Genomic DNA, 17,129 nt, shown 5'->3' with positions numbered 1-17,129 from the left:
GAAAGAATACACAAGTGTTGTTGTTAAAGAGTGATATTCCCGTGACGCTTGCAAGTGGGAAATGAACTGGACAACAGATGAAATGAGGGAAGTTAGTGGGGAGAGAAGCTTGCTTCTAAAAGAAGCAAAGCAAAAAATGCCTCCAGCCAAGAAAAATTGGACAAGGGATTCTGTAGAGAGGATGGGCAAGGTTGATTAACCATTCACTCCCCATGTCTGCCATCAACCCCTTGACCACCATTGTAGGTAATGACTCTGAACTTCCCAAGACAATGTTTGTTTACAAAAACATCCTTTTCTTTAGGGGGGGGGCAGAGTTGAAGGTTAATATGTACTTCAGTCCTTGAAATCTCAGTAGCTTTCTAGTGATCATTAATTCTTTCTTCATTCAGTAAACATTTATTGAGTGATTAATGGATGAAAGAGGCAGATACTGGGTTTATTCAAATAGTAAACCTTGAGGGTGACAAACTGATCTCTTAAGGATCAGCTTGGAGAGAAACTCTTTTATTCTACTTTTGGCCTCATTCATTTTCTTCTTCTTCAGATACTATGGTGAATAATTCAATTCCAAATTCCAAATCAGTTCAAGTCAATTCCATCTCTTGTGTAAGTGTATCTAATTAAGCAGAATCCAATTCAAATCCAGACCCAAGCTACAAGAAAACTTAAAAAATATAGTTTTCATCTTTCTAGCTTCTCAAAATACAAAGGGCATAAAAGAAAGGTTGAATGAGCCAATCTAGAGTTCATGGTACATCACTGTAATCAGATTTCATGGGTAAGATGGGCTTTGAAGATGTGTAGTTTTGTGTTAAGAAGGTGACTTTCAGGAAGAAAATTCCTGGCTGGTGAAATGGAAAAGTGAGCAGGGGATGATAAGGAGAATAGCTTAGCTGGACTGGAGTAGGGTAGTCATACTAGGAAGGTATTAGGTGGGTAGGAGCTTGGACAGCTGCTTAGAGAAGACTGAACTTGATCCTATAGACAAGGAAGTGGGAGAGACATTGAAGGTCATTAAGCAAGAAAGGTAGTTTGAAGAAGGTGAGTTAATGCTACCATTCTTATTATCATAATCAGTATGCTGATAAAGAGTGATCGCCTACCTTTCAACTTTTCTCTAGTTCTTAAACTCAAGCAGTAAGGTTACAACTCTAATAATCACTGATATTACTTTTCTAGTTTAATATGTTCAGAATCAGCATGCAATACCAAGAAGTAGAAAAATGCTTTTAAAAGCTGGAGGAAAATTATTTCTACCCTAGAATTCTATACCTAGCCAAACTATCAATCAAGTTTAAGTTCAGAATAACATTTTTATTCATATAGGAGCTCAGAAAAGTCATCTCCTTCTTACGGTACATATCTTTTTACCTCGAAGCTTCTAAAGTAGTAAACCAAAGAAAGAGGATGCCATAAACAGAGAATCTAACACAAGAGAAAAGCTGAGGGAACCACTAGGATAGTCATAAGACAGACCCCAAGACAATAACTGCATAATAACCTCGGGAACACCCAGACCAGATTGAACCAGGAGAATAGAGAGCTAGGAGATGGAAGCTTCTAGGGAAAAAATAAGATTGATAATATTCTTAATATTTTAAACATACCAAGAGAATATTTACAACATTTAGGGATAATTAGTGATAAGTATATAGCAAACTAAGGAAGAGAGAGAATGGTTAACTCTACCAAAAACAGGGAAAATAATAAAAGAAAGGAAATGTAACCATAGACTACATAGAGCTCTGTCATAAATAATTATTTTTATCATCACAAGAATATAAATACTAAATGTTGACCTTATCAAAAATTATAATATAAGGATGTTGTGAGCATAGGGGCAGAGGAAGTACTAATGGGAGGGAGCAAATGTGACCGTGGGGGGAGGGGGGGAGAAGAGGTGTATGACAGCCCAAACTTCATCTCCTTAGTTGGAAGGCAGTGGGCAGTGTGTAAAATTGGAAAATGTAGAAATAACAGCACAACCATGCTATTTAGATAAATGCAACTAAAATAATAGAAGCTGATGAAAGATTTGGAATTGTGGCTTTTGGGGAATGTGAAAAAGGAGTTGGGAATAAGCCTTATAGAATTAATTTTATTTTTTACTTTTAAACTATGTACCTGTATAACTTTGATAAAAATAATGTTGTATGAGAATTTGTAATAAATGCTTAAGCTTAGTTCTCTGATCACAATTTCCCTGTCACCAAATTCCCTCAAAGTCCCAGACCCTTCTATCTATAATAGTAGCTACTAGCTACTTGCAGGACTTTTATATCAGACCACAGACTCCCATTTGCGATGGGTGGCTCAGACTTGTTGCATTCAATGTTTGTTGCAAAATCAGAAGCTTCAGGAATGTCTTAAAATATTACTGTGACCCATGAGCCTCAGCTTGTCATGTGCAGCCAAGGGAAAACACAAATGACACGGAGGAAGGCCACAGCAGTAGCAGGCCTTCTATGAGCTGCTTTGGTCATGGTGTATCTAGCCAGGGACAAAGCAACTCAAGAACATTGTAAATGTGGGAGGAGCAAAGACTAGACAATCTAAAAATTATTTTTTTTATCTATGACTTAAAATAATGTATTTTATCCCTTTGGTGCAGGAAACCAATAAATAGAACTTCTGGGTGAAGAATCAGGGAGGCGTGGTAATATTTTCAGACCTTCCTCTGGCTGTGTTCTTTCTGTCTCACTATACTTCCCTTGGGCTGTCTGGCTTTGGGCAAAGGGGAGATAATCATTGTTCAGGATGGAAGGAAAACCATTTGTTCAATATCAGAAATTAGAAAGTGTTTATCATTTTCTAAGCTTCCAGTACTAATGTATTAAGTTCTCTGAAGAATTCTCTTCGTCATTTTCTTTGGTTTTTTTTTTCTTTCTTTCTAAGCAGCACAAAGCTCCAGTAGAAGCTCCGTGTCTGAATTACTGCCACCATGAAATAGATTGAAAAAATATATATCATTTTATATCAACCAGTAGCATCCCAGTCCACGGAGGAGTGTCTCCTAAAGCTGTCAAGATAGTATCAGAGTATTAATCATTTCTGGAACAGTGAGAGCCCCAACACCAGCCAGCACCCACAAAGGCTGCAACCCCAGGGCCAGCTGCAGCCACCCGTGACAGACGCCTGCTCAGGATTCAATCTCCGTGCTCTGTGACCAAGAGCACGTGCCGCTGGCTCCTGCTATTTGGTGAAAGGGCTGCTTCCAGGCACCGTGGCTGAGTGGGCCCTGACCTCCCAAAGCCAAGGAATCACAAAGCCCTGGTATTGCTGTCAAGAGGACAGGGAACAGCAAGGGTAGGACACACGGGGGTGCTGCAAATAACTCACACAGGTACAACTGTGCACTACATATACGTAATCAAACACTCCTTGTTGTGGACACACACTTAGATAATGCAGTCTGGCCCCATGTGATGCCGTGCGGCTTAGTGGTTAAGAGCACAGCTTCAGAATGAGGCTGGATTCAGTGTTCTGCTGTCAGTTACTTAACTTTTCTATAGGCCTCTGTTTGCTCATTAGTAGAATGGGATGAATAATAGTGCCCACCTCAGAGTGTTTTATAAAGGATTAAATGAAACCACAGGTAAAGAGCCCAGTGTCTTGCATATTGAAAAAATTCCTATTGGTGTTAGCTATTGTTATCAATAGTGAAAGTTGAAATGTACAAACGAGTACATTTAACCAGAACTTGATAAATGTTAATATTAATTATCATTGTATAGTCAGACCAACAAAATTTTCCTTTATGTAGGAAAGAGTCTTCCCAGACCTTCTTGGGGAGGGGCTCCCGGTATAGTCAAGTATCTATTTTCAGGTCACTGAGTAACTGACAGGAAGGTGGAAGCTGCGACGCGCAGAGAGTTTCTGTTAAAAAATTAAATAGATTAATTCTGAGAAGATAAGGTGTAATTTAATAGAGAAGTAAGCTGTGTTTGATTAAAATCCCTTTTGAGCCCAGCTGTCGGGGTGTGAAAGGGAACTCGGTGAGAGGGACCATAGGGACACAGAACACAGATTGTGCTCATCTGAAGGCACCTTTCTCCTGTAAATAACAGTTTAGTGGCAAAAAGCACACTGATGGGTCCCTTAGTGGCTCTGATGAATCTTCCCTTCATTGTGAGGCCAGTGCCGTTTCCGGGTGGAGGGGCCTGCCTCCTCCCCAAAAGGTTTTCTGCTTCGTGGGACTGAGACACAAAATTAGCCCCTTTCTCAAGGGCTCCTCCGGCAGTTCTGATTTGAAAGGAATTCTCATAGAGTTCCTGCCATCAGTAAGTTTACAGCCCACCGGGGAAAACAGAACACACATATACTAAAGGCTAACTGGCCAATTATCGCTCAGCAAATAATATGAGGGCTTCAGATGAATCGTGTGTGCGTGGCTGGGGATACACACAGTGGAGCAGAGCAGAGTCACTACCTGACCTCTGGAGCTTCCGGTACGAATCTGTTGAGAAGGCACGGACTCAAAGAGGGGCCAAGCAGAGCGGGGTTATGCTAGGAGCGAGAGTGGCCTTGCAGGGGGCAGGGAGGGTCAAGGTCCAGGAAACAGTGTAGTTTGAGCTGGGCTTTGAAGAACAGGGGAGTGGAGAGAAGCTTCCAGGAGGTTTCAGCCATGGGCGGGGGATGAATGGGTGTGGTCCCTCTCAGTGGCCAATAAGCAGTAGGTCAGTGTCCGGTACTGGAAGGTTCCTGTGAGGAAGAAGTGGGTAAGGAGTAAAGAAAGGTCATCGAGACCAAAAGGTAGAGGGTCTGGGGCAGCTGTGACGGTTGACTGTCATCCTGCAGGCAGCGAGGGGGCCTTGACATTTCTGAGCTGGGAGACCAGGTAACTGAGGGCCGTCACTGGCAGGAGTTGATGAGCTCAGAGGAAGGAGAGGGGCAGATCAAGAGGTGAGTTTACGCTTGGTAACGAAGAGCAGGGCTCTGGGGTCAGAGGGACCTGGATGGCCACCCTGGGTGTCATTCTGGGCAAGACTTTTTACTCTTTGGACCTCAGTCACAGTACTAAAATGTAAACAAAGATCTAAGTTTATGTTGGAGAAAGAGTGCTTAGGCCTGACCTGTGGTGATGCAGTGGATAAAGAGTTCACCTGGAATGCCGAGGCCACTGCTTCAAAGGCCCGGGCTTGCGCAGTAAAGGCACATCTGAGAAGAAACTACTACAAGTTGGTGCTTTCCGCTCCTGTCCCTCTCTTCTCTCTTTCTTTCTCTCTCTCCTCCTTCTAAAATCAAGAAATAAAATATTTTTTTAGAAAAGTGCTCAGGGCAACGCCTGGAGTATAGGAACTATGACAACTGCTAGTAGCATTGTTATTTTTATTAGTGGAGGGCAAAGGAGAGGGAGGAGTTAATGACTCAAGACTATGACCTCTGAACCTGAATGTAGAAGTGTGGACCAAGATGAACCACAGCCTCAGCCTGACCAGTGGGGAGGAGGAGTGAGGTCTGGGGTTGCCCGGGTTGGCGGTGGCTTGGGGCCTGCTGCCCTGCAGAGTAGAAGGCCCCCTCCTTGCCTGCTCAAACCCTCCTTTCTTCTCTCCTGTATCCCACCTGCCTCCAGCTTCCAGAAATCAGACTTCATTCCCAGAAGGAATGAGCAGCAGCTTCTGGGGGGCATCTAATGCTTCACAGGAAGACTTTACCCTTTCTTATTCTGTCTCCTATACAAGCCCCCCCGGGGGCGGACAGTCAGGGAGGGGGTCAGCGGAACCTGGAAACTCGAACGGAGGCAGCCCCGGGCCCCACAGCATGGCGCTCAGAGGCAGCTGGAGCGCCAGGCCGAGGGCTTTCCCTGTGAGAATCAGTTTCAAATATGAGGTTGATTTTATTTTCCCCCGTTGCAATTAACTGAGAAAAATATTTCAAAGCTGTATAATTAAAGGCCGACGTTTTATTAGGGTTTAAAATAGTCGCTATGAAATTTGCTCCTGCCACTGGTAATTACAACGTACATCTTAATATCCCCGGCTTGCCAGCCCCAGATAACGGCGCTGTGTGCGCCACGTTTGGCTCTGCAGAGAAGGTAAAATCCTTATCTTATCTCCATCTGCACACAACAACCAGCCTCTCTTCCAATTCAACCCTAATCTTCTTAGTAAATAATACTGATATTTTTCACCATAACAAAATGGAGCTGGTGCCAGATTCTCACTGATAACACCTCTCGTTTACACACCATTCTCTGTCAAAATCGCTCCGATTTTTCTTAATCTCTTTAACTTATCAAAAAAAAAATACTTTTTACATTTGGCCATAGTAAGTACTTTTCTCCCAAATTATAAATAAATCCCTTTGCCTACAGCTGACTCATTGAAAAGATACTCAGCCTCTTCATTTTCTTCATGAATGGGAAATCGTCCTGCTCTTCAGTTTTTCTCCAAGTTTGGGGTCCACACCACGTGAATTGTCTCCAGGCAGGCCCTGAGCCGTCTTTGTACCTCCCAGGGGGTCAGCTTGGTCTGGGATGTGCAAGATTGCTCTTGCCTGTCATTGTCCTGGCTGTGGTGGGCTTCCCCCACCCCACCTCCATCTACCTGCAGCTCGGGCTGCCCAGAGAAAAGGCAGAAATTTCAGGCAAATTCTGGCAGGCTCTCCCCCAGACTGCAGACACCCCACACCGGGACAGGCCTTTTCCCAGAGCCCTATCTTGGCAGAAACTGGAGCCCAACTGCCTTCTCCATCCATCTTCCAATGTGAGTCTCTGAATCATCACACAACCAGGAGAGGCAAAACTGAGAAACGGTCATCACACAGCAGGTATTTATTGCACACTTATTGTTTGTGCGTTCCAGGCATAGCCTTGCATAGATTCCACAATGAGAAAGCACGCTTTCTGCCGCCTGGAGCACGTCACGTAGGCAATAGGCTCTCTCCAGGTATGAAGAAAACCGCCAAGGTAGGGGGATTGGGCTTTCAGAAACTTAAGATATCATAGGAAAAATAGGATTGGGGCAAGGAGGTTGAGAATGAACCCTTGGAAGCCTTTTGAATATTTGTGTAATCACTAAGCTAAAGCAGAAGGAGGATAGTAACAAAGACACTATCAATAACATTTTACATAGCTCAAATTAATAGTAAATCGGCACTGGACTGGGAGAGTCTATTTTCAATTTCCTTGTTCACTACAGACTTCTTATGATTTCCCTCTCCCATGGTTTCCATAATATGCTTGTGAATTTGCTTTGCTTTGTTGCAGATAATGCACACCTAAGAGGGCTTTTTTTTTTTTTTTTATGTCTGTCCTCCTTCCAAATGTCCAATGCTTTTCCATTTTATGACACCCCAGTCATGGGCAGCTGCCTCTGATTTCCAGGGCCTTGACTCCCTGGGGTGGGTGTTCTCCATCCTTCTTCCAATGAATTCAGGTGCCTGAGAGAGCAAAGGCTGAGGATGCCCTGTGTTTAGACATTTCCCACCCCCATGAGGCCCCTAAATACCAAGGATTGTAGGATGTGTTTTTTGACCATTGTATATATATTTTTTTCAGAGACAGAGAGAGAGTCAGAGAGAGGGATAGATAGGGACAGACAGACAGGAACAGAGAGATGAGAAGCATCAATCATCAGTTTTTCGGTGCGACACCTTAGTTGTTCACTGATTGCTTTCTCATATGTGCCTTGACCATGGGGCTACAGCAGATGGAGTAACCCCTTGCTCGAGCCAGCAACCTTGGGTCCAAGCTGGTGAGCTTTGCTCAAACCAGATGAGCCCGCACTCAAGCTGGCGACCTCGGGGTCTCGAACCTGGGTCTTCCGCATCTCAGTCCAACGCTCTATCCACTGTGCCACCGCCTGGTCAGGCCATGATATACATCTTGTCAAAACATGTGGCACCCCCTGACCGGTAGTGGCACAGTGAATGGAATGTTGGCCTGGTACACTGAAGTCCCAGGTTTAAAACCCTGAGGTTTCCAGCTTAAGCACGGGCTCACCAGCTTGAGTGCAGGGTGCTGGCATGAGTGTGGGATTATTGACATGACCCTAAGGTCTCTGGCTTGAGCCTAAGATTGCTGGCATGAGCACAAGGTTGCTGGCTCAAGCTAGGGGTCCCTGGCTCAACGGGAGTCCCCTGGTCAAGGCACATATGGTAAAGAATCAATGAACAATTAAAGTGATGCAACTACGAGTTGATGCTTCCTCATCTCTCTTCTTTCCTGTCTCTCTCTAAGAAACAACAAGAAACCAAACAAACAAAAAGTACATGTGGCACCAGGTCCTCTGACATGGACCTTCTGCTTTCAAGCCCAGGCAGTGTGGTTCTATCACTCTGTTCATTCCCCTTATCTTCCTCTTCTTTTCCAACGTGCCATTGACAGCCTTTCTGGTTTTGTTCTAATCTCTCTGCTTCACATCCCCCCCCCTTTTTATTATTGATCCCCAATTGCCTCATTGTCTAAGGAGGAGGAAAGTATAGTCATAAAGAAACAGAATCAGCCCTGGCCGGTTGGCTCAGCGGTAAAGCGTCGGCCTGGCGTGTGGGGGACCTGGGTTCGATTCCCGGCCAGGGCACATAGGAGAAGCGCCCATTTGCTTCTCCACCCCCCCCTCCTTCCTCTCTGTCTCTCTCTTCCCCTCCCACAGCCAAGGCTCCATTTGAGCAAAGATGGCCCTGGCGCTGGGGTTGGCTCCTTGGCCTCTGCCCCAGGCGCTAGAGTGGCTCTGGTCACGGCAGAGCGATGCCCCGGAGGGACAGAGCATCACCCCCTGGTGGGCAGAGCATCACCCCCTGGTGGGCGTGCCGGGTGGATCTCGGTCAGGCGCACGGGGGAGTCTGTCTGACTGTCTCTCCCCGTTTCTAGCTTCAGAAAAATACAAAAAAAAAAAAAAAAAAGAAAAAAAGAAAGAAACAGAATCAGGATCAGGATCAGGCCTGACCAAGCAGTGGTGCAGTTGATAGAGTGTCAGACTGGGACATGGAGGACCCAGGTTCAAAACCCTGAGGTTGCTGGCTTGAGCGTGGGCTCACCAGCTTGAGCGCTGGGTCGCTGGATTGAGCATGGGATCATAGACATGACCCCATGGTCAGTGACTTGAGCCCAAAGGTTGCTGGTTTGAAGCCTAAGGTCGCTGGCTTAAACCCAGGATCACTGGCTTGAGCAAGGGGTCACTCAATCTGCTGTAGCCCCCCGCCCCCAACCCGGTCAAGGCACATATGAGAAAGCAATCAATGAACAACTAAGGTGCAGCAATGAAGAATTGATGCTTCTCATCTCTCTCCCTTCCTGTCTATCTGTCCCTATCTATCTCTCTTTCTGTCTCTGTCACACACACACACAAATACACACATGAATCAGACAGACAATAGATTTTAGTCTGCCACTTGCCTGCTGTGTGACTCTGGGCAAGTGGCTTAACCCCTCTGTGCCTCAGTTACCTTATCTGCAAAAGAACATAATAGTAAACCTATCTTGTAGGACCAATGTAAGGAATTTTATAATCTGATTTAACAATCAATATTTGTGCCTGGATCATAGTAAAGTCTCAATAAATGATAGCTACAGTTAATAACATGAATTAGAATTCAAAGAAGAGAGATGTCATTGTGAATATCCTTGGCTGGGAATCTATCCAGAGTCATAGAACATCATGAGAGCTGATCCCAGAAGGCCAGGCAAGTTCTTTAGAGAGACCTCTTGGCATTTTAGTTTAGGGACATCCTCAAAAACTCAGTATTTGCTGGACCCACTGACCTTTTGAAAACAGTGCAAAGGGCACAGACAGTTCAATAAACAATATTGTGCCCTAGTTAATAATAATAAAAAAAAAATGTGCAAAATATTTTTTTTTAAATAAAATTCTTCTTTATCATGTCAAGAGGTCAATTCAATCCAAAGTTTGCAAGTTTTGTCTAAAGAGCTCTCTAAGATCTCAGGGCTTCTGTTTACGTGGGCTTGAAAATCATTTTTTGCGCAAAAACCACTGAGCAGAGGTGGGTCTTGTTGCCAGGCCTGCCCCCTTCTCCGTCTCTGGGAGGCGCTCATCCTTCAGTGTGGCCTGACGGTTCCTCTCCAGCAGCTGCTCTGAGATTCCCTCTCCTGATTATACCCACACGGACTAAGCAGAAGGTCATCCAATGGGGCAGTTGTCTCTGGATGTGTAATAAGTATGTACTGTGCACCAGGCACTATGTTAGACTCTTTACAGTTAATCTCCCAACACTCTCCGCCCCCGCCATCTCCAAGCTTGTCCTCTTCACCTTGACTCAGCCCTACACTGGTCCTCCAGAGATTCTTCCCCGTCAACGAAGGGCCTGCTGTGTCCCACAGACCGAGGAAAAGAGTTTTAGATCTCCAACCCCACGGCCTCTTCCTCCCTGCCCTCTAGTCATTGCAGCATTGTTCTTTCATGCGAAGGTATGTATTGTCCTTTTTCCAGCAAGTTTCTCAGGCCCGTTAGGGCATAGATCATACCACAGAATCATAAACCTCTAGGCCTAGAAGTCATGGTAGACATTATTTTACCCAACTCTTCATGTTATGGATGAGGAAACATAAATCTGTCCAAGTGGAATATGTTTTCTTTCGTATTCTCCATGCCCTCCTACACTGGGTGAGCACATAGAAAATACTCAATAAATACCAAGGCCATCTGTTTGGGTCCAGCAAAGCTCCAGCACTTACTATGAAGTCAGTGGTACAAGCCTTTGTCTAGCACTCATTTAAGCTGATCGTGTCCACAATGTATAAAACAGACAGGTCCCACTTTAAAAAAAATCTGAATGCCAACTTCTTAAACTAGATAAACTAACATGAATTATTCATTCTAAAAAGCAGGGCTCCTTTAAATAGTTACTATTTTTACAGTAAGAAATCATTGCTATATTTATGATAAGATTGGAGTTTAACACTGAATTTAAACTCTTTAACCAAGTGTCAAATTGCAGCGAATAAGGTCCCCTTGTCCCATCTTGCCTGATATACCCAGTGGATCTCCAGAGGAGTTGATGGTCTAACAGTTTGACCCTGAATCTGGACCTTGGTTGGTGAGTCATCACCAAACCCAGGCCGGCTGGGTAAATGGGCAGACAGATGTGGGCCTGTGGATCCAACCATTCTTGGGAGCTGGATTCTGGGTAAACAGGTCGGGGTGGGAGGCACTTGGGTCAGCAGGTGTCCCACTCAGCAGGGTGTAGTCCTGCCGCACAGCCGCTGACTTTCTCGAGCAGTAAGTAGAGCAACAGTTGAGGCTCAGGCCCCAAACCCTGCCCATTGCTTTCCTCGCCTCGCCTTTGACCATCTCTGCCTCTCTTCCTGACACATCCCCTTCCCTCCACTTCCTCCCACGCCCTCCTTTCTCTCCCATCCATCTCCCTCTCTGTGTGAATATGCATGGGAGAGGGTAAACAGCCCTGTAACAGTATTACAAAGAGATTATCTATTATTTGGGAGGTTCTTTAATGTTTGTATGAGAAAGGCCCTGGTCCCTTTAAGAAGTCAGGAAGTAAATATTGGAAGCTCTTGCAAGTAAGGACAGAGCAATTCTGAGTAGATTAATTAGCAGTAAACTGCTGACACAGAGACATTAAATGCCTCTATGAATTCCCTGCCCCTCTCAATTATCCGTCCTGGAAGAAATCTTGTTCTATTGGGCCCAAGTTATTGTAAATAGGCCCCATGGTTGACCTGACTGCTGGAGCCCTCCAGGTAAGCATGAGGCCTGAGGACTAAATCGACCTCCAGGGACTATCCTTGTCAGAGACCACAAATGGCCTGCCATTCTCTAAGATCTGAAACAGAGAAGTTCTTAGGTGAAATGCAACTTTTCCGGGCAGCCCTCACTGCTTAGCTCCACTTGCCTTCTGCTCACTTCCTCACTCTGTGAACCTTCCAACACCTCAAATGTAGTCTGTACTTGAGTGGTTTGCACTCGCTCCCATGCTGTTCCAGGATTGTTTCCTACTCTTTCATGTGATTCTATTTTATTTACTCAACTAGATCGCAAACTTAATAATAACAATAGACATTTATGAAGTGACTCTTATGGGTCACTCTGCTTTGCACACACAATCTCATTTAATCCTCAAATGGCCACAAAGGTGGCTGTTATGTTCCCATTTTACAAATGGGGAAACTGAGGCTTGGAGAAGGTAAACACTGTCTGAGCACTATGCTACACTTTTATGCCTCTGCAGGATGTGGCCTCTGCAGGAGTCAGATGTAAGCTCTTTCCTTCCTTCCCATCCAGGGATCCACACATCATCTGTACTCGGCAAATGCCATTAGCCAGCAGTGCCGCTCCCTCCAGGGGGCTCAGTGCCCAGGTTCACGGCTATTGGGATGTGTCTTCTCACAGCCATGCTGTGTGGCTCAGAACCTCTGCATCCTTCTGATCGACTTGTCCTTGTGCATTTTTGTCCACAGGAGTGCCAGGATAGTGAGGATGCTAGGGCCATGAGATGGAGCCCAGGCGTGCCTGGAGGGTAGCCTCCGCTTACACCGAAGTGTCTTCCCGAGTGTGAGGCCGAGAAGCGGTTGCTGTTGGTGATATTTCCTCTGCCACAGCTGAGGCGGCCCCAGTCTGGGAATTCTGGTCAGGGTGCTGGAGACACTCTCAAGGTCAAGGGCAACACCTCCTGAGCACTAGCTTTCCCAGCCAACTATGCACCCACCCGGCCAGCATGTAGCAGCCTTAATTGGGCCCTCATTTATTATTGTAATGAGGACCCCTTTTCTAATGTGTTTTTCCTAGCCCTCATGTGGCTGAACTGTTATTTTTCTCACTTGACTTTTTTGCCTGTGAAATGTTTTGGATAAATATGCAGCTGAAATGGCTTGTTACTGACTGTGTACATTTTTAGATGAATGAAAAGTAAAGAAATACAGCATTTCGCATATAAAATATTCTGTTAATGTTATGTAATTTGACTGCAGAGTATCATTTTGCTTTTATGAAAGGGTTTGGTGAAACCCTCAGGAATAGCAGATGGCTAACATGCAGTAATTATTGGTTACTAAATATCACTTATATCATACTGCTCTATTCATACAAGTATATCCACATTAAATGTATATGTACTTTTAAAAAAGACAATATGTAATGTGAGTGCTTGAAACAACGGGCAGGGCTTAAGTAAGATGGAGGAGCCGTCTAAGGTGTAAGCGATTCTAGGAGCCCTGTTTGGGCGGCTGCAGCCCCCTCCCCGCCTCATATTGCCCTCTGCCCCAGTTTTCACGGGGTGTTGGGCTCTGCTGACAAACAGCTGGTCAGGGCAGGAGTACAAGGAGGGAGGTCAGCATTTGAACAGATGTTCTGAGTGCTCTGCTTGGAAGCTGATGTTTAGGACCAGCCACGGCTGCCATTTTCAGTATAATTTCTATTTGTCTGTGAGTCAGTGAGGACTCGGAGACCCCAGGACAGAGCCTGAGTTGCTCCAACAGTAAAGTGCTCTGTAGAGTAGGAATCACACGTGATTTCCTGGTTGATGCAAGGGCCACAGGTCCTTTTTGTTCCCAAAAGAGCTCCCCTGGAAGCTCAGATCTTCTAGTTCCCCTGCCCTTCCCTGGCATTCTGCTTCCAGAGAATAAAGACCCAGTCCAGGTATCTCACATAACTACCATGTTGGGAAATCCAAACCGCTGTATACAGTAAGCGCCTAATCAGCGGTGGCTACTTCACTAGCACAGAGAAGGTGCTTCCAAGCTACCTCATAGTGATTTTAGGTTGCATGCTGATTTAGGATTAGCAAAATCTAGGGTGACCAATAATTCTGATCAGCCAGAAAGGGCTTCTTGGAGCACCTGCTTGGGGAATCTGAAGTTGAGTACCCATTGTGAAAAGGGGTGCATTAATCAGCTAGTGATGTCTGCCATGGGCCTGGGCATAGGAAAGAGCAAGGTTTTGTTGCATATTTGATCATCCAGTGTGCTGTGGACAGAATGTTTGTCTCCCCAAAATTCAGGTATTGAAACCTAATCTGCAATGTGATGGTATTTGGTGGTGGGGCCTTTGGAAGGTGATTAGGTCATGAGAGTGGAGCCCTCCTGAATGGAGTTAGTGCTCTTATTAAAGAAATCCTAGAGATCTCCCTTGCCTCTTCCACCATGTGAGGATACTGAGAGAAAATAACCATCTAGGCTCAAAAAGTCAGACCTCACCAGACGCTGGATCTTCTGGCACCTGAATCCTGGACTTCCTAGCTTCCAGAACTGTAAGAAATAAATATCTGTTGTTTTTATTTACTGCTGCTCAGTCTATGGTGTTTTGTTACAGCAGCCCACACAGCTCTATTTATCCTTCTTCATTGATTTCTTTTTTTTTTTTTTTAGGAAAGAGAGAGAGGGGAAGGAAGAGAGATAGAGACAGAGAAACATAGATTTGTTTGTTGTTCCACTCATTCATGCTCTGAACTCGGCCTTGGGGATACAGAAAAGGTCCCAGAGGCCACGTTGGGCCCTTGTTAGGTGCTGAAGCCCATTCTTTTTTTTTTTTTTATATATAAATTTTTATTAATGTTAATGGGATGACATTAATAATTCAGGGTACATATATTCAAAGAAAACATGTCTAGGTTATCTTGTCATTAAATTATGTTGCATACCCCTCGCCCAGAGTCAGATTGTCCTCCGTCACCCTCTATCTAGTTCTCTCTGTGCCCCTCCCCCTCCCCCTAAATCTCTCCCTCCCTCCCTCCTGCGTCCTCCCTCCCCCCACCCCTGGTAACCACCACACTCTTGTCCATGTCTCTTAGTCTCATTTTTATGTTCCACCAATGTATGGAATCATGTAGTTCTTGTTTTTTTCTGATTTACTTATTTCACTCCGTATAATGTTATCAAGATCCCACCATTTTGCTGTAAATGATCTGATGTCATCATTTCTTATGGCTGAGTAGTATTCCATAGTGTATATGTGCCACATCTTCTTTATCCAATCTTCTATTGAAGGGCTTTTTGGTTGTTTCCATGTCTTGGCCACTGTGAACAGTGCTGCTATGAACATGGGGCTACATGTGTCTTTACGTATCAATGATTCTGAGGTTTTGGGGTATATACCCAGTAGAGGGATTGCTGGGTCATAAGGTAGTTCTATTTGCAGTTTTTTGAGGAACCACCATACTTTCCTCCATAGTGGTTGTACTACTTTACATTCCCACCAACAGTGTATGAGGGTTCCTTTTTCTCCACAGCCTCTCCAACATTTGTTATTACCCGTCTTGTTGATAATAGCTAATCTAACAGGGGTGAGGTGGTATCTCGTAGTTTTGATTTGCATTTCTCTAATAACTAATGAAGCTGAGCATCTTTTCATATATCTGTTGGCCATTTGTATTTCTTCCTGGGAGAAGTGTCTGTTCATGTCCTCTTCCCATTTTTTTATTGGATTGTTTGTTTGTTTGTTGTTGAGTTTTATGAGTTCTTTGTAAATTTTGGATATTAGGCCCTTATCTGAGCTGTCGTTTGAAAATATCAGTTCCCATTTAGTTGGCTGTCTGTTTATTTTGATATCAGTTTCTCTTGCTGAGCAAAAACTTTTAATTCTGATGTAGTCCCATTCATTTATCTTTGCCTTCACTTCTCTTGCCATTGGAGTCAAGTTCATAAAATGTTCTTTAAAACCCAGGTCCATGAGTTTAGTACCTATGTCTTCTTCTATGTACTTTATTGTTTCAGATCTTATATTTAGGTCTTTGATCCATTTTGAATTAATTTTAGTACACGGGGACAGGCTGTAGTCGAGTTTCATTCTTTTGCATGTGGCTTTCCAGTTTTCCCAACACCATTTGTTGAAGAGGCTTTCTTTTCTCCATTTTGTGTTGTTGGCCCCTTTATCAAAGATTATTTGACCATATATATGTGGTTTTATTTCTGGGCTTTCTATTCTGTTCCATTGGTCTGAGTGTCTATTTTTCTGCCAATACCATGCAGTTTTGATTATTGTGGCCCTATAATATAGTTTAAAGTCAGGTATTGTAATGCCCCCAGCTTCATTCTTTTTCCTTAGGATTGCTTTGGCTATTCGGGGTTTTTTATAGTTCCATATAAATCTGATGATTTTTTGTTCCATTTCTTTAAAAAATGTCATAGGAATTTTGATGGGAATTGCATTAAATTTATATATTACTTTGGGTAATATGGCCATTTTAATTATATTTATTCTTCCTATCCAAGAACAAGGAATATTTTTCCATCTCATTGTGTCTTTTTCTATTTCTCTTAGCAATGCCTTGTAGTTTTCTTTATATAGGTCCTTTACATTCTTTGTTATGTTTATTCCTAGGTATTTTTTTTTTTTTTGTTGCAAACGTGAAGGGGATTATTTTTTTTAGTTCGTTTTCTAATATTGCCCATTCTTAATAGATACAACCTCCCTGGTGACTTGGAGCCTTCTCACTGGCAGAGAACATCTCCACTTCCCAAGCGGGAGATGAGAGTCACAGTCTGTAAACCGAGTTTGACAGAGGGGAGCCAAGCAGAGGTTAGAATAGGCTCAAAATTAGAAGGATAGATTCCAGCCCCAGCTCATCTGCATTACTGCTGTGAGAGCGTGGGAGAATTTGGTGCCGTGCAGTGCCCCTGTTTTGTTCTTTTTAAGTGAGGAAAATAACGCCTGCTTTAACCTATTATGTAGAACGAAAAGGAAGCTTTTTAAAATAGTAGGGCCCTTTTAAATGTCCAAGATTGGTTGGTTGGTTGATTTTTTAGTTTTATCAAGGTATAACTGACAAATAAAATTGTAAGATAGATTATTTGATATAGACATATATTGTGAAAGGACTCCCCTTATTGAGTTAATTTCCACGTTCATCACCTCTCTTATTTACTTGTGTGTGTGTGTGTGTGTGTATGTGTGTGTGTGACAGAGACAGAGAGAGGGACAGATAGGGACAGACAGACAGGAAGGGAAAGAGATGAGAAGCATCAAATCTTCATTGAGTATCGTAGTTGTTCATTGATTGCTTTCTCATATGTGCCTTACCCCGGGGACTACAGCAGACTGAGTGACCCCTTGCTCAAGCCAGCGACCTTGGGCTCAAGCTGATAAGCCTTGCTCAAACCAGATGAGCCCACACTCAAGCTGGTGACCTCGGGTCCTTGAACCTGGGTCCTCCATGTCCCAGTCCCACTCTATCCACTGCGCCACTGCCTGGTCAGGCTCATATTTACCTTTTATCTTTTT

The sequence above is a fragment of the Saccopteryx leptura genome, chromosome 3 (assembly GCF_036850995.1).
Source record: "Saccopteryx leptura isolate mSacLep1 chromosome 3, mSacLep1_pri_phased_curated, whole genome shotgun sequence".
NCBI classification, from domain to species: Eukaryota; Metazoa; Chordata; class Mammalia; order Chiroptera; family Emballonuridae; genus Saccopteryx; species Saccopteryx leptura.
Note: the sequence above shows the minus strand (reverse complement) of the source record.